This window comes from Neofelis nebulosa, chromosome 5 (genome assembly GCF_028018385.1).
Source record: "Neofelis nebulosa isolate mNeoNeb1 chromosome 5, mNeoNeb1.pri, whole genome shotgun sequence".
Taxonomy (NCBI): Eukaryota; Metazoa; Chordata; class Mammalia; order Carnivora; family Felidae; genus Neofelis; species Neofelis nebulosa.
In genome coordinates, this window is record NC_080786.1 from 49,612,745 (window position 1) to 49,638,815 (window position 26,071).

A 26,071-nucleotide genomic window follows, 5' to 3' on the forward strand; every position below is an offset into this window, starting at 1 on the left:
TTTATTTTTGAGAGAGAGAGAGAGAGCATGAGAAGGGGAGGGGCAGAGAGAGACACACACACACAGAACCAGAAGCAGGCTCCAGACTCTGAGCTGTCAGCACAGAGCCCTATGTGGGGCTTGAAGTTGTGAACCGTGAGATCACGACCTGAGCTGAAGTCAGATGCTTAACCAACTGAGCCACCCCAGCTCAAAAAACCCACCCCCCAAAAAAACTCTTTTAGAAGTAATAATCAAATTCAGCAAGATTGTAAAATATAAGATCAACATGCAAAAGTCAATTGTATTTCTACACAATAGCAATGAACAGTTTGAAAATTAAATTAAAAAATAACATTACAATAGCATCAAAAAGAATAAAATACTTAAGAATAAAGAATAAATTTAATCAAAGACGTATAAGCCTTGTAACTAAAGACTAACAAACCCTTGCTGAAGGAAATTAAAGAAAATCTAAATAAATAGAAAGGCATTCTGTGTTCACGAATTGAAACAATATTGTTAAAGATGGCAGTACCACTCAAAACAATCTACAGGGTGACTGTATTCCTATCAAAATACCAATGGTCTTTTTTACAGAAATGGAAAATCTAATCTTAGAATTCATATGGAATTGCAAAGGACCCTGAATAATTAAAACAATCTTAAAGAGGAAATACAAGGGACTCACACTTACTGATTTGAAAATGTACTATAAAGCTACAGTAATCAATAATGTGTGGTACAGGCATAAGGAGAGACATACAGGTGAATAGAATAGAATTGAACATCCAGAAATAAATCCATTCACTAGTGGTTAATTGATTTTCAACTGAGGTGCCAAGACAGTATATTAGGGAAAGAATAGTCTTTTCAACAAATGGTGCTGGGACAACTAGTCTTCTACATACAAAAGAATGAAAGTGAACTCCTACCTCATACCATATACAAAAATTAAGCCAAAATGAACCAAAGACCTAAATGTAAGAGCTAAAACTGTAAAATCAGAAGAAATCATAGGGGTAAACAGGCAACAGTTTCTTAGATAAAGAAACATACATAAAGTACACATAAAGTACAAGCAATCAAAAAAAAAAAGATAAATTGGCCTCATCAAAATTTAAAACTTTTGTATATCAAAGAATACCACTGAGAAGAAAAAAGATAATCTATGGAATGGGAAAAAATATTTGCATATCATATATCTGACAATGGTTTAATATCCAGAATATATTAAAAAAAAAAAAAGTCTTACAACTCAACAAGAAAGAGACAACCCAGTTTAAAAAGGGAAAAGCATTCAAATAGATTTTTATCCAAAGGAAATGTATAAGTAGTCAATAAGCATATGAAAATACACTCAAATCATTAGTCATTAGAGAAATGCAAATCAAAACCACAATAAGATACCACTTCACCCCCACCAAAATGGCTAAAATAAAAAGTTCCACAATAACAAGGGTTGACAAAGATGTAGAGAAATTAGACCCCTCATACAATGCTGGTAGGAATGTAAAATGGTTCAGCCACTCTAAAAAACAGTTTTTTAATTCCTCAAAATGTTAGATATAGAACTACCTTATGACCTAGCAATTCCATTCTTAGGTGTATACCCAAAAGAATTGAAAACAAGTATACAAAAACTATATACAGAAGTTCAGGGAAGCATTATTCATAAGGCTCAAAAAGGCTCACAAACCAAATATCTATCAACTGATGAATAGATAAGCTAAATGTGCACAGGGTAATAGTCAACCATTAAAACATGTTTTGGTACATCCTACAGCATGGTTGAACATTGAAAATATCATGGTATGTAAAAATGTCATATTGTATTGCATGATTCTGTCTATATGAAATGTCCACAATAGGAGAAACCATAGAGACAGGAAGTAGATTGATGGTTGCTCTGGACTGGGGGAGATGGGAATGGGGAGTGATGGCTAAAGGCTATTGAGTTTTCTTGGGGAGTGATGAAAATGTTCTGGAATCAGATAACAGTACTGGTTGCACAACTTTGTGATATACTCAAACCACTGAATTGTACACTTTATTTTTCTTAGTGTTCATTTTTGTGAGAGAGACAGAGCACAAGCGTGGGAGGGGCAGAGAAAGAGGGAGACACAGAATCCAAAGCAGGCTCCAGGCTCTGAACTGTCAGCACAGAGCTTGATGCAGGGCTCAAACCCATGGACTGCAAGATCATGACCTGAGCCAAAGTTGGGAGCCACACAGGTGCCCTTGAATTGTATACTTTAAAAGAGTGAATTTTATGGTATGTGAATTATACCTCAATTTTTTAACAAGTTCAAATTAGTTCTTGAAACAAAAAAGTTTTAGAAAAGAACCCCAGACCTCGAAGGCAAAAAATCAGGGAGAGGTGAAACAGCATTGGGAGAAAGGACAACAAGGAGTTAGTGTGACTCCAGCAGGGTGAGCAAGGGGGATGGCAGTAAGGGAAGAGTCCAGGTAGTAAGGAGGCTTTATCAGCTATTGTTAGAATTTTGTTTTTTCCCTCTGAGTGAAACAGGGAGCCAACAGAAAGTTTTGAAGAGAGAGATTACATGATCAGACCTATAGTTCTGAAGTCTCATTTGTGGCTGTTTGATTGAGACCAAAGGTAGAAGCAGACTTGTTAGCGACTATTGTAATGATACAGATAAGAAATGGTGGAGACTTGGACCAGGGTGTTGGTCAATTCTCATCAAGAAAGGTGACTATTAATGAGGACAGAAAGTAGTGTGGCACATTTACAAAGGTGTGACTAATACGGTTTTGATAGGTTGGGTGGGACTTTCCCATATTATGAATTTTTGTTGACCAAGTTGCTGTGTCAAGAAATTTGTATGTTCAAAGTCCAAGCAAAAGGTTCAGCAAATTGCAGTAGAATGTATTGAACAATATTTATCCAATCTGAGGTGTCCAAAATATGAAATGTATTGAGATTAATGAGTAAGAGGCAACAAAGGATTACAAACTACCTGATCCTCTTCCCGGGGACTCCTTACATGTCATAGAAAAGAAAGAGTGGCTCAAAGCAGCAGGGACTATGATAGTGAAGGAGGAGGGACTCAGGATCAAGTTTGAACACCATCTCTGGCAATCGTTGTGTGAACTTAAACAAGTCATGTGTACTCTGAGTCTATTTCTTTATTTGGAAAATGAGAGAGATAGCATACAAGGTTGTTGCAGAATTAGAGATAAATGGGTATTATGTGCTCAGCGCTAGCCTAACACGTAGTAGATTCCCAATACATGATATTTATCATAATTAAATTATCATAAGCAGAGATAAAGGTGAATGAGAAGCAACATGTACAAAGAACTAGATGTTCCCTGATACATGTAGCCACAGTCATTCCTGAGGGTTGTCTTGGATTATCTTTTCATCCTCAGGCCGCATAAGGCGGGTTGTAGGAGTCCATTTTTCAACTCCCACTCACTTCCCAATGCACTTCTGATTTAGCTTCTGCCTGCATTTTGCTATTAAAACAGCTTGTTCCTAAGATCATGAAGATCTATTATCACGTAAATTCCATGTGGCCAAAGTCCATGGAAATTTTTCAGTCCTGATCTTACTTACTGATGACCTCTTGGTGTCACTTGGTTACTTTATTCTTCTTGAAATTCTTTCTTGGCTTCTGTGGCATCAGATTCTTCTGACTTTTACCATTTTTAACTGTTCATTTTTAGTCTTGTATGTTTATCACCATCTACCCAAACATTAAAGATTTGTTCCTTGGTAAATATATCAGAACAGAGGTTTCGGGATACAAGAAGATGATTTGGAGACAGCCAGTAACTGAAATCACAAAGTCATGTGCATTTACAAGGCCCTGAGAGTTCCTTTCAGGGCCAGCTTCTTGGTATGCAACCTGTACTGTCATTTAGGACTCTGTGCTAAAAAGGCCCCCATGCTTGGATTAATGCTCTGATGTCAGTGTCTTGAAATTCTTAATAATTTATCTTTGCTCTTGGGTTTCATCAGAGTTGATGGAGAAATGGAGCATGTGCACAAGCAGAAGGATATTCAGGAGACTGTGTATGCGTGATGTATCGATCTAGCCACAGCTCGAGTATGCGCGGGCCCAGGCTCTAAGTCCTGTAACAGCATCCACATGGCAGTGGACACTGCGGGCAGGAGTTGTGGGGCCAGGCTGGGACCTGGGCAGAATGGAGCCCATGACAGCAGCAGGCATGCATGGAAAAGTGAAGTGACTTTTCCAATTTCACAGTCAGCCTCCTTACTTCCAACCTCTCACCTTCCTGCTGCTTTCCTGGTATCCATGACCTCTTTGGTGACATGACATGTTCAGTGATTTTACATGATTCATGACATGATGTGTTCAGTGATTATATATGAGAATCCTTTATTAGCCTACTGTAAAGTATAAAGGAATTTAAGGAAGAAGGCTGATAGATACCCAAAGGTGAGCATCTATGTATCCATTTCTTATTCTAAGACATTTTTCCCTAAACTTCAAGCCGTTGCCACCAGTACCCCCACCTTGCAAAACAGTATATGAAATATGATTTCAGTCTGAATCTATTTCTTGAATGTTTTCATATAGATAAAGACAGAGGTAAATATAAAGTGTTTTTTTCAGTGTCATTCTTAATATAGTACTCCTGTTCTTGGAGTCCATAGCCTGAGCAACCTCTACTAACACAGACACAAAAGGTGCTATTACTTCAGATTGATGTTTATTGGCTGGGTTGGATGGTTTCATCACCCAGAGAATCTTTGTGTTTCAAAGATGCATTGGCTATCAGAGGGAATTATCTGCACAGATCTGATAGATTCCAATATTCTTTAAAAAAAAAAAAAAACTCATTACTGAGTCATGACAACAGGTTGAATACATGGACGGTAGAGTCACAGTGTCAGGAGGTTGAATCTCTGCTCTACTACTATGCTATTTGTGAGACCTGGAACAGGTTACTGCCAGAAAAATTCTTCATACTTGGAAATAAGGCAGACAGATGGAGGCAGATTCTTTCAGTATCACATAGGGACAAAGGTCATTCAAGGATTGTCAAGACCCGTACTGTGTTCACCTCATTTTTACTATTGATTAAAGTTCCCATACTTAGGGAATTTACTTGATAACTTGTACATTTCTGTCCAGTAGAGATTCAAGTAATTTATGCCCAATGGAGCAGATAACCCCAAATCTCAATGGCCTGCTGGACATTAACCAGTTCTATATCTAGTTCATCAATCTCATCCTAGCATTTCTTTGTTATGTTGATGGTAAATACACTCTTAATGCTCTTTGAACTGATCATAACATCTTTTTCCCTCCTTAATTATGAATTCAATAAAATATTTGATACAGGTCCTTTTTATATGTGTCTGAGAGTTCTGATTTTATCTTTTTGAAAATTATGCTTTAACCTGACTTTACTCTCTTGGCCTCAGTTTTCTTGATCTGTAAAACAGAGATAAGACCAATTTATAGGATTATCATGAAAGTTAAGTGGCAAAGGTATATAAGGCACTTTGCACAGTCTGGAGCTTTGAAGGTGAGTTTGTGAAGAGAGTACAAAGCAGCTGGAATTGGGGATGTGGTCCAGTTCATCACTGAACACTTTAACACCCACATTTTACATTCTTGCCTGAAATGATTTTCTGCTTCTATAATCACATTCTTAAAAACCTTATTTGCTGACCCTTTGCTAATTATACACTTTATACCTCATGGAAACAATGTCCAGTGGGAACTATGTGTGGGAGCTGGGTGACCTTCATCACTGAAAGCTTTCCAGTGCTTGTTTCCAATAGTGCTCAGGCAGGTGTAGGGTTTTAAAGGCCCACGATATTGTCAATCAAATAAATTTAAACCAAAAGACAAGTTTTTTCTCAGAGACCATGCATTAGCATTTCCGTATTTTCAAGTGGTAATTTTTCAGAACAAAAAAGGGGACATGAAAGCTGATATTTTCAATGAAGGATATGCTGAGGAAACCTATTCAGTTGTAAACATATTCTATAAACTGTTTAACACTTTCCCCTCCCTAAGAACTCTCCCTAAGAACTCTCAAAACTATGGAATCAAGTTTCTGATGTTTCCCATTTATTTTTATTAAAAAAATTTTTTTAACATTTATTCATTTTCACGAGAGAGAGAGACAGAGTGTGAGTGATGGAGGGGCAGAAAGAGGGTGACACAGAATCCAAAGCAGGCTCCAGGCTGCCAGCACAGAACCCGATGTAGGGCTCGAACCCATGGACCCTGAGATCATGACCTGAGCCAAAGTCAGATGTTCAACCGACTGAGCCACCCAGGTGCCCCCTGATATTTCCCTTTTACTACCCAAAGGTATACACCTATCCCACCCCCAGACCCTAAACAAAAGGAACCCCAAATTTACCCATCAGAGCCAAAGGGCATTTTTACGGTTGAAGAAGTATAGCTAGTTCTCTCTGCATGGTGGCAAAATTACTCCTGCTGGGGGCTGGGCTGTGTACAAAACAACAGAAAAATGCTCCTCTCCCAACACCCATTCCACACAATCTTTGAGAACTATAAATATAGGGTTGAGCAGCACAAAACCACAGAAGACAAATAGTTAAATAACTGTACTTTATGAACTACTCCTGGACAAACTGTTCTCAATCCTAAGGCTTTAAGCTATAAGAGAGCAGCTTAACACAAAACTCAAAGGAGTGAATAATCACCATGCTTGAAGGACAGAGCCATCCTTGGCCTGCACATTTGCTCTGGTCCAGTGACTACATTTTTCTCCCGGCTCTTTGAACATGTGCTGTCCCAGAGGACCTGTGCTCCCCTTGCTGGCCAACATGCCTCCCAATGGGAAAGCCCTCATGGAGGCTTCACACAGCCTCACAAGTCAGAACCCCCGGGAACACTACAGAATCTATGAGAGCCACCCCAGTAGTAATTCTGTTCCCTAGACCTAGCCCTTCCCACCAGCATTCTGGTTCCTAAAACTATTATAATAGGAGACAAAATCTTTCATTCTATAAAGTTATAACCACTTTCATCTTTACTGTATTCTAAATCTCTATACATTTAAACCTATTTTCCAACACTTTATCGTGACATTTTCAAGCACATGGCAATGTTGAGATAGTTTTACATAATTACAAAATTTCCCATCTATGTGTACAAAATTTCATCAATCCATCTGATTTTTTGATTTTCTGATTTTTTTCAAAATAAACTACAGATAGCAGCACTCTTCCCTTTGAATAGTTTAGTATGCATGTCATTGGACAAGAGTCCAATACATTTTAATATTTTTTTCAAAATAAACTATATACAGTGAAATGTATAAATCTTAACTGTACATTAACTGAATTTGACAAATGCATGTACCTCTGTAACCTAAACTCTTTTTTTTCTCATTTAAATCCAAATTAGTTTACATATAGTATAATAATGATTTCAGGAATAGAATTTAGTGATTCGTCACTTACCTATAACTCCCTTGCCCTCCCTAATGCCCATCACCCTTTTAGCCCATCCCCCTTACCAAACACCCCACCAGCAACCATCAGTTTGTTCTCTGTATTTAAGAGTCTTTTATTGTAATCTAAACTCTTATTAGGATAGAGACCTGAATCTATTTCTTGACCTACTAGCTTTTATTAGTGACCTGTGTATTCACATACAAGTAACAATCTGTTTTAAATATCTTAGCTTTAAAATATATTTTAAAATCTGCATGTCTCATCCCCCTTTGTTGCTCTTATTTTCAGAACTATTTTTGCTATTCTGACAGATTTTTCTCTTGAATTTTCAAACCACTTAGTTCCCACAAAAAAAGAAAAAAAATAAAAATTAAAAACTCCTTATCTTTAATGAACTTGCATTAAGTTTAGGATTAACTTGGGGATGTGTGAAACTTCATAATATTCCATGTACCCTTCCAAGAACACGAAATTCTTTTCTATTTAGTGAAGACTTCTTTTATGTGTTAGAATTATTTTCATAAAATTCTTGCACATTTCTTCTTGAGTTTATTTATGGGTTGTTTTTCTAAATGTGTTTTTTCCATTTTTTCCTTTTTTATATGAATTTTGTATACAAACAACTTTCCAAATTTGCTTATGATCGACAGTAATTTTCAGTTGATTTTCTTAGGTTTTGATATATAAATCATTATCTAGAAACAATAATTTACCTTCTCTTTTCCAATTTCTATATCTCTTTCCCCCCCTCTGCCCCCCCACATTTATAGTTGCATCAGTTAGAGCCAAGCTGTCATTAGACAGGCATTAGTGTTTTGAACAACTTTTATGTATCTCTTTCACAGTAAATGGCCTCTGAATATGGAAAATGGCCTTCCTCTTTAGGGGGAGGGGATAGTTTTAGCAATTTACCTTTCCCTAAAAACTATTCCACTTCACCCCAATATTGAGTTGATCAAGAGTCAATTACTTCCATTTCCTCAGTATCCATGGTCATTTCCCCATCTCCTTTATTATTTTGTATAATTATGCTTTTCTCTTTTTCACTAGTTTTTCATAGAGTCAACTCTTGAATTTATTTTTCAGGCTTATCATTTTCCTGTTTTATATTCATTAATTTTTGCTTTTAAATTTCTGAGTTACTTCCTTCAACTTTTCTTGGGTTTATCTCCTTGTCTTTTATCTAATTTTTAAAATGTGATGCTTACTTCATTAATTTTTGTTCATCTATAAAAACATTTAAGGTTGTGTATTTTTCCTCTGAGCACAGTTTTAGCTGTATCATGGGTTCTGATATGTCATGTTTTAATTAATAATGTTTTCTAGATATTCTGACATATTACTTTTGATTTTCTCTTTGACAAAGGAATTGTTTGAGAGAATTTTTAAATTTCTAAGTGGTATTTTGCTTTTAAAATGAATCATGGAGGGGCCCCTGGGTGGCTCAGTTGGTTGAACGTCCAGACTCTTGATTTTGGCTCAGGTCATGATTCCAGAGTCATGGGATCCAGCCCTGCCTTGGGCTCTACGCTGAGCATGGAGCCTGCTTAAGATTCTCTCCCTCTCTCTTTGTCTCTGTCCCCTCCCCTACGTGCTCACTCTCTCTCTGTTTCTGTCTAAAGTAAAAAAATAAATAGGGATGCCTGGGTGGCTCAGTCGGTTGAACATCCAACTTCAGCTCAGGTCATGATCTCACGGACTGCGTCCCACGTCTAGCTCTGTGCTGACAGCTCAGAGCCTGGAGTCTGCTTCAGATTCTGTGTCTCCCTCTCTCTGTCCTTCCCCCACTCCTACTCTGTCTTTCTCGATCTCTCAAAAATGAATAAACATTTAAAAAATGTTTTTAAATAAAAAATAAATGAATCATAGAATAACACTTTTTATAGGACAAAAATTTTAATATACGATACTAAATATTTATGCATCTGTTCAGGGAGTGTTGTTTCCTATAAGTGCTAGCTTTGTATTTGTGACCCAAATACACTGACGTATTTATTCCTTAATTATCCTCTTTTATTATAGGAAATCAAGTCTCAGAGAGATTAAGCAATTTGTCAAACACCACATAGATCTCGGAATCAAAATAATAGAGCAGGATGCCTGCCACGGCCAACACAATCCTACCTCCCCAGACTGCATCACTAGAACCATATGAGGAAACAAAACACAAATTACTTACCATCTAGAGGAAATACATGCCCAACACACCACCATAAACATGCAGTCACTGAGGATGTCATGGATGCCCATTGAGAAATGCAGATAAGTAATTGCACATTTCCTACAAGTACAAGGCTTTTAGAGATTTCACATGTTGGGAGTGCTCCAGGACAGTGATTCTGCTTTTGGAGTTCTTTCCGATTTTAAGGTATTCCTCGAAGAGGTTCATTTCCTTGTTTCACTCTCACCATCAGGAATCCTTTTTCATACCCAACCTAATTACTGCATGCTGAGGGTTAGCTCTCTCTTCGGGATTCTTCAGAGATGGAGAACAGCTGGTCCCTATTCTCTGCATAATAACTCCTTGTAAACTTGAGGGAGGCCTTCCATAGCCATTGTCTCCGGGATAAATAATCCTAATCTCTAAATCCTACATTTTTGCAAAAATATTTTCTAAAAATGTGGTTATTTTCATGCCAGGTAAGGACAGTGTTTATGCAGCCCACATAAGGTCATTGTGTTGACCATTCATGAGCTACTGCATGGTGAGGTGGTGAAGGTCATTGCAACACGGCTGTTTTCTGGTGTCTCCAAGTCTGTTCAGGCCTCCTGTGGCCTTTTAACCTAGGTCATAAGCTTCAAAGCATTTGGCATCCATCTCCCACACTTAAGGTGCTGAGGAAAATCAAGGCCGTCTGGGTGGCTCAGTCGGTTGAGCATCTGCCATTGGCTCAGGTCAGGATCTCACAGTCTGTGAGTTCCATCCCCATGTCGGGCTCTGTGCTGACAGCTCAGAGCCTGCAGCCTGCTTCAGATTCTGTATCTTTCTCTCTCTCTTTGCCCCTCCCCTGTTTGTGTGCTCACTCGCTCTGTCTCTCAAAATAAATAAACATTTTTGGGGCGCCTGGGTGGCGCAGTCGGTTAAGCGTCCGACTTCAGCCAGGTCACGATCTCGCGGTCTGTGAGTTCGAGCCCCGCGTCAGGCTCTGGGCTGATGGCTCGGAGCCTGGAGCCTGTTTCCGATTCTGTGTCTCCCTCTCTCTCTGCCCCTCTCCCGTTCATGCTCTGTCTCTCTCTGTCCCAAAAATAAATAAAATAAATAAATAAATAAATAAATAAATAAATAAACATTTTTAAAAATTAAAAGTGCTGAGGAAAATCAAAGTTGCACATGATGATGAAAGAAGATATGAGAAAAGCATGTAGACAGCAGAAAAATATGAGAGGTTTGTGGTGATTTGTGTGAAGTGCATTTATTCTTAGTTTTAAAAAGCAGGAAAACTTATCTGATAGCATAGAAAGGAAATAAAATGAACACCCAGGATCTGTGATAACAGAGTAAATTTTTTTTAAGGCAAGAAAAGAAAGATAATCCATCCAAGTCTCTTCCCATACAGAACGCTAGAATGATTTCAGGCATCTCTAGAAATCATATGATAATGACAGAAATCTAGCTGCATGTTAATTATAGAACAAAAAGTGGAGGGAATTGGGTTACTGTATGGAAGAAAGTATCATAATTACAGAAGTGATTTTTGTATATAAAATCAATGCCTACGGTATATTGAAAAAATAATTTCTATAAGGTTTCACCAATAAGTATTAGTAAAAATAATTATCAAGAGCTTCATTCATCCAGTGGCCCCACTAACACCTAGAACTTCAAAATCTTTCACTAGATCTTTATGGGAAGCAAAGAAATTAAAGCCTTTACATAAATGCATGGGAGATCTTCTGGTTTCTCCCTAAAGTTGTGTATCAATCTATCCACATTCCACCAGACAGAATTCAGTCACAAGTCTAATGCGAAGGAAGGTTAGTAAATATCATCTGTGTGTCCAAGTACCTACCTAGTCTCTGCTACCATATTTATCTTTATGACTAAAAAAATGCTTTGTGCATGGGTGCTTAATAATAACAAATTAATATTAATTAACACAATGAAATTTGTATTAATACAAAGCCATATTTCTTTTGAAAAGTAAAATCTACTGCAAATGACATATCCAATAAAGGGTTAGTATCCAAAATATATAAGGAATTTATAAAACCCAACACCCTAAAAACAAATAATCCAATTAAAATATGGGCAGAAGACATGAATAGACCTTTCTCCAAAGAAGACATACAGATGGTCAACAGATACATGAAAAGATACTCAACATCACTGATCATTAGGGAAATGCAAATCAAAACCACAATGAGATATCACTTCACACCTGTCAGAATGGCTAAAATCAAAAACACAAGAAACAACAGGTGTTGGCAAGGATGTGGAGAAAAAGGAACACTCCTGCACTGTTGGTGAGAATGCAAACTGATGCAGCCACTCTGGAAAACGGTATGGTGGTTCCTCAAATAGTTAAAAATAGAACTACCCTATGATCCAGCAATCACACTACTGGGTATTTACCCAAAGAACACAAAAGCACTAATTCAAAAGGATATAGGCACCCCTGTGTTTATAGCAGCACTATTTACAATAGCCAAATTATGGAAGCAGACCAAGTGTCCATCAGCTGATGAATGGATAAAGAGGGAATGGTATATATATGCAATGAAATACTATTCAGCCATAAAAAAGAATGGAATCTTGCCATTTGTAATGGCATGGATGGAGCTAGAATATTATGCTGAGCAAAATAAGTCAGAGAAAGACAAATATATGATTTCACTCAGATGTGGAATTTAAGAAGCAAAACAAGCAAGCAAAGGAAAAAAAATAATAAGAGAGAGACAAATCAAGAAACAGACTTTTCATTATGCAGAACAAACTGATGGTTACCAGAGGGGAGGTAGGTATAGGGATGAGTTAAATAGGTGATAGGGATTAAGGAGTGCACATGTGATGAGCACTGGTGATGGACTGAAGTGTTGAATTGCTATATTGTATACCTGAAACTAATACAACACTGTATGTTAACTAATTGGAATTGAAATAAAAATGTAAAATAAAAAATAAAAATAAAGGGACACCTGGGTGGCTCAGTCAGTTAAGCATCAGGCTCAATTTTGGCTCAGTTCATGATCTCACAGTTTGTGAGTATGAGCCCAGCATCGGGCTCTGTGCTGACAGTGTGGAGCACTTGAAATTCTCTCTCTCCCTCTCTCTCTCTGCTCCTACCCTGCTTGCTCTCTCTCTCTCTCTCTCTCTCTCTTTCTCTCTCTCAAAGTAAAATAAACTAAAAAAAGTATTTTTAATTAAAAATTAAAAAATAAAAACTAGAATAATCTAGAACTAGCATTTCATATAAGGTCATCTATAAATTTCAGTTTAAACAATGTATGTCTCATATCTTATGAATGTATAATGAAATTTGAGAGTTGGCTAACCAAATTTTTAACCAGGGTTTCTAAAAGAAAATAATTTAAAATAACAAAAGTATATATGTTACTTGATGTTTTTTCATACTTAGACTTTATTATTATCTATATTAGCTAATATAATATAGATTCCTTTTCTAGTTCATTTTTTAAGTTTTCTTCTTTGTGAACTTTTGAGTTGCTTGAATTTTAAAATAAAAATCATGCAACACTTACATAAATAATAAAATCATTATTCTTAAAAAATTAATGTAAAATCACATATTGGCTTTCTCTATATAGCATTCTAACAAGGAAGAAAGACAAAACAGCAATGCTGATCAACGGCAAAATGCTTTAATGTTTAATTTGACCTCTGACAGCTTTAAAGAGATGCTTTTAAAGCAGTTATTATCACATGCTTCTTTCTTAGGAAAAAAAGGGGGAAAACAAAGCTAACCTGTCTGTGATGAGTCTTACATCATGTCTCAAATGCTGGCCATTTGGAATTTACCAAGATCAACTGAATGTTTCTTTCTATAAGAAAGAAAAATAAATGGTTAATACCTTCAGCAGATCAATTAAATTACCAGGCAGCTATCTTCCCAACTGCCTATGCTGACATTGTTCTGAAATTAACTATTAGACTTAGTTTAGCTATTGATAGTATATTGCTCAAAAATAACTAGTTTCAACAACTTCTATGTTTTTCCCCTTCATTCCTTTCTGAATGCCAAAGTTCCTTTCACTAATGGATTGCTTATCATATGCTAAGGAGTCCATCACCAGAATAAAGGTAGAGATGGAATGTGGTCATGATGAAATTGCTATATTCCATTGCAGAGGTGATAAAAATGCAAGGTGCCTCATAAATATTTCTGACCCATTTGCTTACAGGGATGGGGGTATTGATGGTTTGGAAATCTCTGGCTGTAAAAAAAGCATTTCAGTTTATTCTATGCCATCAAGTAGCCTTTTGTTGAAGTAGAGTTTCATGGGTGAGTTATTACTGGGAAATCTGCCTTTAGAACATTAGTAACGCAATAAATTCCATCCAGCCCATCTAGGTTATTTTGAGCAGAACTATGTCTAAATGAGCCAACTGCATTTCACCAAAGATATTATATTCTATTCAGAGGCTCATATGTGATCTTCTTGGTCCTTGTCTTTTTGAGATTCAGAATGGCAGAAATAGTCATGATGGGAGCTTCTTTTTAGGGAATTTCAATCAAAAGATGACATAAAAAATTCACTGAACAAAAATTTGTAGTTAAACCAAGTAACTGAACTGATCATTATAAGCTATTGAATCACATTGCAGCTCACGAAACTTGCATATGAGATCCATGAAGATATTTTTGTCTTGAATATGAAGGTTATAGCATGTTCTTTCAGATTTGTATGGACACTATGGAATCATAGTTCTATAGCTGTACTATGTATATCTGTTTTGTTTTCAAATCAGACTCAAAACGCATTGATATAAGGGATGGCATATAAGAGGCATTTCAACTTTGGAGTCCGATGTCTTGTGTTTCAGTAATGGCTCTGCCACTCAGCTGTGTGGCCTTGGACAAATTACATAGCAATCCTGTGCCTCACTGTTCTCCTCTGTAAGAGGAAGACAATAAAAGTATCTATTTTTTTGAGAATTAAATGTTTGCTCCTACTATTATTATTCTCCTTCTGTTATGTTCTGACACACAGCATCCTGCAGAATAATGGGACCACAGGAGGCACTCAGTATATATTCATTGAATAAATTGTCCCAGGTAGATTTCTTATGGCTATAGAGACATGTAGTAGTAGCCTAGTGTGGGGTAAGGGTAGGCAGGGATCGCAAGTTAGGGAGAACTGAAAACTCAGTTTATCTGAAATATAAACTTTACTAAGCAATTGTTTTAGTTTTCTCATTAGTAAAATGGTGCCAAGAATATGATCTTAAAAGATCATTGGAATTAGAAACAATATATGGTGAGCGCTGGCAAAATATCGGCCACTCAATAGATGATAGCTATCACTAGCTAACACTATGATCTATTTCTATTCCCAGAACACCTTTGACACTAAATGTCAAGGGTGGTGGTTGGTTTCCCATATCAACAACAAATTCTCCAACGCTTACAATTGAATTGTAATTCAGTTCTGACACTACCTGGAATTAGCACACACCCACAAGAGTTTAGTCCCACAAGACTGCCACCACTTCACACACCAGTTTCAAAGTCCAGGCTTCCTGTACTTCTGACCTACCAGCTGTAAATGGAGGGTTCCCATGACCCTCTCCTCAGGTTTGATAATTTTCTAGGATGGCTCACAGAATTCAGGAAAATAGTTTACCTACTATGACTGGTTTAGTCTAAAGCATATAATTCTGGAACAGCCAAATGTAAGAACTATGCAGGGTAGGGTAAGGGGGGCAGCACAGAGCTTCTACGCCTCTCTGGGTGCACCATTCTCTCAGCATATCGATGAATTCTCCAACCCGGAAGCTCTCTGAACTCCACTGTTTAGAATTTTTATGTTTTAGAATTTTTTAGGCTTTATTATTCCATTATGCAGGAATGATTGATTAAAGCATTGGTTGGGGCGCCTGGGTGGCTCAGTCGGTTAAGCGTCCGACTTCGGCTCAGGTCATGATCTCACGGTCCGTGAGTTCGAGCCCCGCGTCGGGCTCTGTGCTGACAGCTCAGAGCCTGGAGCCTGTTTCAGATTCTGTGTCTCCCTCTCTCTGACCCTCCCCCGTTCATGCTCTGTCTCTCTCTGTCTCAAAAATAAATAAACGTTAAAAAAAAAAAAATTTAAAAAGCATTGGTCATTGGTGATTAACTCAATTTTCAGCCCCTCTCCCCTCCCTGAGATCAGAGGGTGGGGCTGAAAGTTACAAACCTCTAATCACAGGGTTGGTTCCTCTGGCAACCAGTTCCCTACCTCTAAGGGTCACCTCTTTAGCATGACTCTGGTATAGTTGAAAGAGGCTTGTTATGAATTACAAAAGATGTTCCCCCATCCCTTTCATTCAGGAAATTCCAAGGATTTTAGGAGCTCTGCCAGGAACCAGAGAAGACCAAATATACATTTCTCATTATATTACAGTATTACATGAACATGTGCAGAATGATGCTATGAAGAATGACAACCCTGACCTGCAGACATGATCTCACCACATTTTCTAAGTGTCTACCTTGTGCACAACACTGTGCTGGTGATATGGGCTTGAGAGAGATGGAAAACACATGACTTCTGTTGCTCATCGTCTGTTGAGAAGTAGGATTTTTTTTTTTTTTTGGGGGGGGGGGACAGAGAGAGACAAAGCATGAACGGGGGAGGGGCAGAGAGAGAGGGAGACACAGAATCGGAAACAGGCTCCAGGCTCCGAGCCATCAGCCCAGAGCCCGACGCGGGGCTCGAACTCACGGACCGCGAGATCGTGACCTGGCTGAAGTCGGACGCCCAACCGACTGCGCCACCCAGGCGCCCCCTGAGAAGTAGGATTTTAAAAAGATGGTAAAATACATAATTTTTGCAAAGGCAAAGTCAAATGACAAAACTAAAGTTAGTAACAAGTTTATTGTCCTTTGTTGAAGGCAAAACAATCCATGGATTGAGGGAGTTCAATGTCTCACAAGCAGTGGAACACTCTTCCTGAGGGATTTGGATCAAGAGCAAACTTTATAGAGCATTAGAAGTAGTAACAGGTTGGGGAGCCCGGGGGGCTCGGTTGGTTGAGCATCCCACTTCGGCTTAGGTCATGATCTCATGGTTCGTGAGTTCGAGCCCTGTGTCGGGCTCTGTGCTGACAGCTCAGAGCCTGGAGCCTGCTTCAGATTCTGTGTCTCCCCCTCTCTTTGCCCCATCTCCACTCATGCTCTCTGTCTTAAAAATAAATTTAAAAACATTAAAAAAAAAAAAAAAAGAAGTAGGAACAGGGAGGGGTGTCTGGATGGTTCAGTGGTTAAACATCTGGCTCTTGGTTTCGGCTCAGGTCATGATCTCGTGGCTGGTGAGTTTGAGCCCCGGTTGGGCTCTGTGCTGTCAGTGCAGAGCCTGCTTGGATTCTCTCTGCCCCTTCCCCACTCACTCTCAAAATAAAAACATAAACATTTTTTTTAATTTTTTTTTTAACGTTTATTTATTTTTGAGACAGAGAGAGACAGAGCATGAACAGGGGAGGGTCAGAGAGAGGGAGACATTCAATCTGAAACAGGCTCCAGGCTCTGAGCTGTCAGCACAGAGCCCGATGCAGGGCTCGAACTCATGGACTGCGAGATCATGACCCGAGCCGAAGTCGGCCGCCCAACCGACTGAGTCACCCAGGCGCAGATGTTTTAAAAAATAAACATTTTTAAAAAAGAAGTGGCAACAGAAAATGGGGCATGATTGGCTGGTGCTGTATATCTGACCTCATTTAGAGAAATCAAGGAATAAGGAAATCAGTATTTGGATATTGGGTGACTGGATATATGTGTTTCTGGTCAAGGGGGACGTTATAGAAACACAAAAATTGGTTTGCTAACATAGCACCTTGGTCAGGAGTGGCTTCATCTTGGACCTAAAATTTATTTCCACTGTGTGAATTTCCAAAACTTACTCAAGAGCAAGTAGAAAAACATAAATATAGATCAATAACCATATTGTAGTAAAACATGACCAGGCCTGTTTTGTTAACACCTTGAGTAGATACAATAGCACAGCAAAAAATTAAAAACTAGGTTATATATAAGATGCTTTGTAAATATCAGGTACCTCAGTGGTGCAAAGTGGTACTCAAAAAAAATCTTAATCTGGAAACTGAGTAACATGGTTTAAGTGAAATAGAAATGTGTTTTTTCAGTACAGGTCCCTGAGATTTGATATACACCCACCTATACCCTGCCCCCCCACCACTCCTACCCCCTGTAAGAGATGATATCAGGCAGTCAGCTGCCAGGCATGGATTCTCCAACCTCATAGACCCTTGTCTTCATGTGGACTGCTAAAGTCACTAAAGTTCAGCATTCCTTTATGAAAAGCAAGGGTGGTTCCAGAAAGTCCAATTTATTCACATCATCGTTAATCTTTGATCTCCTTGCATCCCTTGAATTGCCTATTTGCTGGTTAGGAAGTCCAACATAGAAAAAGTTATGTTGCATAAGAAAGTTGTATTTATTTTTTTAATGTTTATTTATATTTGATTTTGAGAGACACAGACAGAGACAGAGAGAGGGAGAAAATTCCAAGCAGGCTCCATGCTGACAGCACAGGGTTCCATCTCATGAATCATTAGATCAGGACCTGAGCTGAAATCAAGAGTCAATTGCTTAACCGACTTGAACCACCCAGGGGTCCTAAGAAAGTTGTGTTTAAAAAACAAAAAAGGTGGGGTTCCTGGGTGGCTCCTTCATTTGAGCATCTGACTTGTGGGATCAATCCCCCTATAGGGCTCTGTGCTGACAGCACTGAGCCTGCTTGGAATTCTCTCTCTTTCTGCCCCTTCCCCCATCCTCAAAATAAATAAATAAACTTCTAAAGAAAAAGGATAAAAATAAAATTTTATTGCTCAAAAAATAATTCTCATGGAACCTCAAACATGGGATGACTTTTGTCATCTGGCCCATCTTACACAAGAAGAATTAAGAGTTACAAATCCTTGCAATTTTTTGTAGTGACTTTCAAAGCATGGGCGGGGGGGAGAAATTCTAAAACTTCCAATTCATTTTACAAAGCTAGAAAAACTATCTAAAATATTATAATCAAAAACAGAACTAAGGTCAACATTTCCAAAACTGATCCAGAAATCCCTCTTTCAAATGCACACTAATGAATCATGCACACACAAAAACAATTTTGTGATCAAATTATCTAGATAAGTGACACTCACTATGATATCCCTTTCTTGAAGACTCATAATACAGGATCTGAGAAGTTCTACAGTGAAGAAATCAATTTAACCAAAAATTTCCCCAATTGATTTGGCTGTAAGCAATCACTACCTTTTTGTGGCCCAAAACCTTTCCCAAAGCAAAGAAGGTACCAGATGCCAAAACAACGATGATCAACACCATTTGGAAAGATATCAGATTTCATCAGGACAGAAAACATAAGGTGATATCCCTTGCCCCAGCTATTAATAATGAATTTGTTATACCTCATAAGTTTGACAAATAGTTACATGATTCTCCATTTATACACTTATATGTTTAATTCCTATTGAGATCTTTCAAAGGGCATTGTATTCCCTTAAATATCAGCATCTGTGCACTTTTTTTTTTTTATTTTTTTCCCCCATCAGCTTTGAGAGACACAAGTGAAATTTGGAAGACCCCAAATTTGGAAATTTGGAAATAGCCCCAGAGAGAAAGGTTGAACAACCCAGTTAGAAAGAGTAAGAAACAGAACTTATTTTCTGAAACTTCTAACCAGAGGTCTCTTTAACTTTGACACCCAAGTAGAGACATGGATGGAATAGGACAGGCTTCCAAGACAGGTTATGGAAAGCCAGTGTAATTCGTTTACCAGATTACTCTCTCAACTCTATAAATAGCATATGTGTCTCAGATGCCATTTGAACATTAGGCTTTGCTTCACCCTGCCCATAGCCATGTCGTCTCTCTGCCAACTCCAAGATGGCAGCATCAGGCTTTTACTGGAAATGTTTTCTATAGCCTGCATAGTGGATGCTAATGATACAGTTCCCTGCCCCTGCCTGAACAACCCCATGATTTTCATAATATCAATCCATACAGACAGTGGTCATTTGATAAGGAAAAGCATCCATTCTGTAAACTGTATTGAGCTATGAACACCTTGAGCTTGAAAAAAAAACAAACTGAAAAATGTCAAATATTGCATCCCATGCACGAAAAATTGGGGAGCTTCAGCCTAAAATAAATTTTTAAATACACCTTGATTTTATTACTGAAGAGACAGATTTTGTTTCATAAAACATATTACAAAGTTTCAAATTCCTCTATTTCCTAGAGAAATAGAATTTATGTCATTTATATATTTGATACATCTATCAATTGAAATTTTTAGGTGCCATTTTGATATAAAATCTATTTTGTTTCATTTGTTAATTTCTAAATCTGGCAAGAGATCATCATGATAAAAGCACAATACTTTCTTTAAGAGGCATATGTCAACAATCTCAGTTGAATATCTCTTGTGGCTTAGTTAAAAGGTGGACAAAAGTTACTAAGTTCAATTATGACTCCCCCCAAAAAATCCTAAAAATGGATTTATAAAAATGGATTTTTCATGCAAGGTACAGGGCATGTGCATATAAACTGGTACAAAGTAGTACCAGTTTAGGCTATTTCTTTGAAATTTTCATTGTTATTTATGTGCGTGGTTTGAGTCACAACAGTGAAGAAATAAATCATAAGGAAAAAAAATCCAGTTCTGTGTGTTTGGCTGCACTAATTATTTCTTATGAACAATATCAAGCATTTTAATTTTTCATTCTAATGAAGATGAAAAGAGCTAGTGGATAAATCATATAAAGACACTATTAAAAGAGGCCATGATTACCATACTGAACAATATTTTGTAATTTTTTAAAGACCATTCCAATATATCCAAAGAAGGAATGAGGTTTTAGGAATGTTTGCAATAAGTAAAAGAGTCATTTATTTTTTTATTTTAGAATTTTCTACTAGACACTAAAGTGAAAAATACAAATACTAAATTTTTTGTGTTAATATTCCAGACAGTCAATATTAACTTTTCCAGAAGAGTTTATCTTACTAGGATTGAGCATGGACACTGAGGAAGCTCACACCATTAAATGGGAAAACAGTTCCCATTCAGTCTGTTTGCAGGGAAACAGACTGGAGTCCGAGGTTAGCACCCAGGAGGCTTCCCTGGGGGCTCTGAGGAATGACATGGTGAGGTAAAAAAGAGATGTGGAACTGGGCAGAAGGCGAGGTTAAACTGTGATGCAGCTGTGATCAGGATCTCAGTCAGCCTCAGTGAATCCCATAGGAGGCCATGGAGCTGGGATGGCCCTCAGGGCCATGCAAGCTTGAGACAAGGAGGCCAGGCCTTTGTACCTCCACATCGACCGGATTTTGGACGTAGGCCACCCTAGGAAGGAGATGGAAACTGGGGCAAGGTCACCCCCTAAGGCTAAGAGCAATGCCTGGGGAAGGACTCAGCTGTGAACTGGCGGGCCGTGATCCTTGGGGCAGCTGGTGGACTGAAGGAGTCCTGGGCATTGCGTAAAGCCACTACCTGTCCCTGGTGTGGTGGACCGTTACCAATCAGCGATATTGAGCTGCAAGAATTCCTGACATTAGTAAAATGCAAAGAGAACTTCATTTCCTGCTTGTCTACTCAGGTAAAATCCAAAGAGGAAAAATCACCAGGACAAAAAAAAAAAAAAAAAAAAAAAAAGCTGGAGTATAAGTTTGGTAAGAGCAGAAATAGATGTAATGCCATTCTGAGATCACTGACCTCTGCTGAAGTCTGATACTTATGTATTTAGAGTCTATCCCCCACCACATGCACATACCATACACAGCATGATCCTTGAGTCAAGAAAATTTCATCTAGCAATAGCTCCTGGCCAGACAAGTGTGACATCACCCTGATGAGCAGACGTCAAGTGAAGAACTCTGCATGCCATTAGATGCTCAGGCCCAAATTCAAAACATGTGCTCATAGGTAGGTAATATGAATGCACAGGGACATTGACTTAGCCAGGAACATTTTATTTCCCTCATTACAGTGTTTCGGCTGCCAAGGAAGTTCTGTTTCCAAACACCTAATCCCAATAAAATGTAAAATGTAAACTATTTCTTCTTCCTCAGTCTTCACTGCTTCTCAAAACTAGAATGGCTCGCACCAGCCACCCCACCAAATTCCCTGAAATTTTTTTGCCAATTAACAATATAATACAAACAAGTACATGTTGCCGTCAGTTACATTCACTAAAACCAACCTGAAAAGCAGAAAATCATTAATTATTTTTAGGTCAAATGTACAGAATATTAGAAATTGCATTGATTTTTTTAGTGGCACAGTTTGGGGTATAATACGTGAAATCTGTCATGCATTTTTCCTCAACCAGAAGCCTACCTTTTTTTTCAAGGTTAACACACACAAAATAGTTTCAGAGTCATTTCTACACCTAAGATATATTGACTAAGCTATTATCTGTGAAGCATACAGTGGCAGAGCAAGAAAGGGTCTTAGGTTGCCTAGTTTGACCTGTTTTACAGATAGGAAAGTGAGACCAGAAATGGGAAGACACTAACCAAAGGACATACAGCTAATTAGTAGCCACTGACACAAGGAAACCCAAATCCCAGAGCGGGGTTCCTTCTGCAATAATAGCTTCATTAAGAAGCTATTCATTAATAGCATTCAGAAGTTTCAATGCATTCTTGTTTTCTACCATCACTGCAACCAGTTCACACTGAATCTAGTAGGGGATTGTAGTTCCTAAAGTGGTAGGCAACACTAATGTTTGAATGTTTAAGCTACTTCAGTGTTTTGTGTGCAATCCAGGAAACTGTAGCCAGATTTTGTATCTCGGGCAAACCTGTTTATGTCTTTTGCCTGGCCCTCAAAGCTGGGAAATGTGGTCACTGAGTCACAAAATTCAAATGCATCTAATATAAGTTCTTTACCTCGGCCCTAGGCCCATGCAGGATAGCTAAGCCCACGAGTGTCCTGCGTTGACAGAGCTGGCGTCTCTAATAGCTTCCAGCAATGTTCTGCCTGGCAAGAGGTTTCCAACTTGAGAGGACGCATGGCCTACAGCCAGCACCGATCATATAGCATGAAAAAATTAAAACCAGAATATAGTTTCAAAATCTGTAAGGCATTTTGAATGCCTGGCTTAACCGTGCACTGCAATTTTCATTCTAGCCTTCATACTTTATTCAGAACAGGATTTTGTGTGAGAATGTTTCAAGAGACTACAGAGGGAAAAAAACTCCATCATCACACATCTTCCCATACCTTTAAGCTTCTCTTAGCCATTTTTTCCCTTTTATTCCAGGTCTTTCAAGACAACAGAGAAAAAGAAAAAAAACAATATACTTCTGCTGAGCATATTTTGTATATCACCGGTGGCGGATTAGCTCATTCCGTGCTCGTGAAGCTAAGGTTAAAAGTTCACCTGCAATAAGAGCTAATGACCTGCACTCTGACTTATGGCCCTAGACAGTGTTCCAGAACCTCATTACTTCTCTAATAAAAGATAGTAGGAAAACCTGATACATGAGTGAATGGCCTCCTCACAGGACTGGAAAATATCTTCAATGACACATCCTCCCCTGGAGGGCAGTATCACCATTCTTACATAAAAAGAGCAGAGGTGCTGACGTTTTTAAGAAACGAATTGCCTTCCAGGCCTCACCCTGAACGCTGGGGATGCAGTAATGAAGAAGTTAGGCACAGTCCCTGCCTTCTCAAAACTGTATTCTGAATTCTGCTTCCGGGAGGCCTGTTGGAAAAGTTCACCTAACTCTGATTCCTTCTCGGAGCTTCTTCAGCAGGCAGGGTCTACAACTCAATGTTACAGGAATATTGGACTGGCACTGGCATTCTGCTTACTTCACTATCATTCATTCCTGCAAAGCTATTAGTGTCATTTCCCTGGCTAGATTACACAATCTTTGATATCAAAAACCATTGCTTTTTATTCTCTATCTTGCTTGATACAAGCAAGATACAATTGATACAACTGATATTAATTAGCTGTCGCCTTTTTTTGTCTCTGTTAAGCAGCTGAAAAAAATTACAGTTACGGAAAACTGAGTGATTTCAGACAAAGTTTGGACTGATAATTCATTTCCTTGAAAATTACCTTTCAAAAATTAGAGAATAATCTAATATTGATCCACATAATATGCAAAGCCTAGACATAAACTTATAAGTAATATATTCATACATGAACGTTAATACATAGTCTCTGTATAATATCAAGTAAAAAATATATTATTAACACTTTATAAGCATAGGAAAGAAAATAAAGATAGACACCAAAATACTAAGTGAAACCATATGAAATCGTGGCTTGTGTTGCTTAAGAATGTTCAGCTTCTAGCAAGTCTGTGGTTAAACCTGTTATTAATCATGTTTGGTTCTCAATGTGGACTTTATAAGTGAATTGAAATGCTCTTCATATGTTAGGGTATCTCTATTACTTTTCTGTTTTCCTCCAGTGAACATTTACAGTAAAATTAGAAAAACAATTTAAAAATTATTCTGATTTATTGACCATACTAGTAAAGGATCCTTTTTTAAAAATCTATGAAAAGACGGCCCTGTCCCAGGAAGTCTGGCATCTGTTTTCCTGAGTCTTGGTCAATCCAGCTCAGCGCTCCTTGAGAAGGCAGCTCTTTAGTGTCTAACACCCTCTAGTGAGCAGATCGCAAACCCTCGGTTTATTCTTGTAATTACGCTTGAGAACGGAGGGTCCCTATCCAGCATGGTTACTAACAGTTTTTAATTGCAGAGAATTGCAAGCATGCCTTACTAAATGAGCTCAGTTTTTGTTTTTTCAGACCATGTGAGTTCAATATTTCTACTCTTAATGGGTCCAGCTCTTATTTGACTTTCAGACTCAGAGCACAGTACCACAACATTTAGGACATCAGGGTGAGCTACATAATCCATGACATTTCTAACTTCAGTGCAACCTATCTCTATTACCTACTGCACTTGCTGCAGGGATAATGCCCACAGGACTGACAGGAAGAACCACATTTGTAACCAATACAGGAGGGCTGGTGGGGATTATTAAATGCCACATGATGGAGCTGTGCTCCTGAGTCAAACATGGCTTTGCATAGTTGGTTTTTATTCAGAAACTGGATAAATGTCATCTATACACTTTCAATTTGCCTTCTGTTGCACTCATACTGTGGGTTTACGTTAATTGTGAAAACTTTCATTCTATGCATCAAATAAATGAACATCTAAATATATGTACTCATTTATAATTTGTGCTTCACTCACTTCCTAAATTTATTAACCATTGCATTCTGAGGTTGAATTTCTTCTTGAAAAAAAAAAAACTTAACTTTATTTGAGAGACAGAGAGAGAGAGAGAGAGAGAGGCAGAGAGAGAGAGAGAGAGAGAGGCAGAGAGAGAGGGAGAGAGAGAATCCCAAAGGCTCCGTGCTGTCAGCGAAAGGCCCGACGCGGGGCTGGAACGTGTGAACTGTGAGATCATGACCTAAGCTGAAACCAAGAGTCCCACGCTTAACCAACTGAGCCACCCAGGCACCACAATGAGGTTGAATTACTTCTGATGGGAGACTTTTTGGCACATCTACAGGATAACTTCTTTCTTCCCCAGGAATGTCCCAACCAGTGAGTCGACACACTCTCACTTCACTTCACTTCACTGGGAGGTTTTGTTCTTTGTGAGCTACAAGCCTCAGGCTGAAACCCAGCTCCCATCTCCTGCTTTCATTGGTTCAACAAGTATTTAATATTAAAAGTAAGTCACATGGTGTTTTTTGCGATGTGCATGATAGAAAGATGATTTTTTTTGTTTTGAAAGTTGAAAATTGCCCCAGAACAGATCATAAGCCAGAGGAGTTTTATCTGTATGTAGCACCTCTAAGTAAGGCAGAATGTGACAAGTGGCCCCCGTGAAAGATACAGATAATGGTGGGTCATGAGGGGGGAGTAGAGTCATCATCACAGATAGCTTCAGGGAGGACGTGGCCCTAGCGCTGAAATGATAACCCAACTCAAACTCTTTCTGGGGCCCGCTCCCGCCCCACCCTCCTCTGCCCCAGTCTCTCCTCTTCCAAGTGTTGGCTACTTTTCTTGCCTGTCACCTGTTAGAACTAAGTCATGGCTGAGGATTGGTCAGATGCCAAGGGGAAGGTGGGCCTGGGAAAAGGGAAAAAGAACAAAAAAGTCAGGACCCAGGAGAAGAGAAAGGCAGAATGTGTCCCGCAGAGACCGGTAAAGGTCTCACGCTTCAGGACTCAGGACAACAAAAACCTACTACACGTCCCCTATGTAACATGCAGCTTGATGCAGGCCCAGGGGCAAGGGCATCGTGTAAGTAAAGCACACCTATGCCAGCACACGTAAGTGCTTAGAGCTCCGGGTAAGTACGTCCCCTCCATCTGCCCAGCCACAGCCATAGCACGGGAAGGAAGAGTTTCTTCCACTCCTGTGATAGCCAAGGGCCATCCAGCCCAGAGACAACACTGTCCTCGAGTTATCCCAGCAAAT

General features: G+C 38.6%; 1 protein-coding gene and 1 long non-coding RNA gene across 4 annotated transcripts in view; one reads left to right on the forward strand and one right to left on the reverse strand.

Annotated features, from left to right (window-relative positions):
* LOC131512058 (uncharacterized) overlaps positions 1-24,801 on the forward strand; it is a 32,449-nt gene extending 7,648 nt beyond the window's left edge. For both annotated transcript variants that reach the window (XR_009261900.1, XR_009261901.1), the window contains exon 3: positions 22,869-24,801. This is a non-coding gene — a long non-coding RNA (uncharacterized LOC131512058). The remainder of the gene's footprint in view (positions 1-22,868) is intronic.
* The window catches only part of STRIT1 (small transmembrane regulator of ion transport 1), a 38,131-nt gene that overhangs the window by 6,235 nt on the left and 5,825 nt on the right, over positions 1-26,071 (reverse strand). Inside the window, exon 2 of one of the 2 annotated variants that reach the window (XM_058730285.1) lies at positions 13,341-13,417. The exons of the other annotated variant lie outside the window; for it this stretch is intronic. The gene's annotated coding sequence lies outside the window, so the exon portion shown is untranslated. The remainder of the gene's footprint in view (positions 1-13,340; positions 13,418-26,071) is intronic. 2 annotated transcript variants of the gene reach the window in all.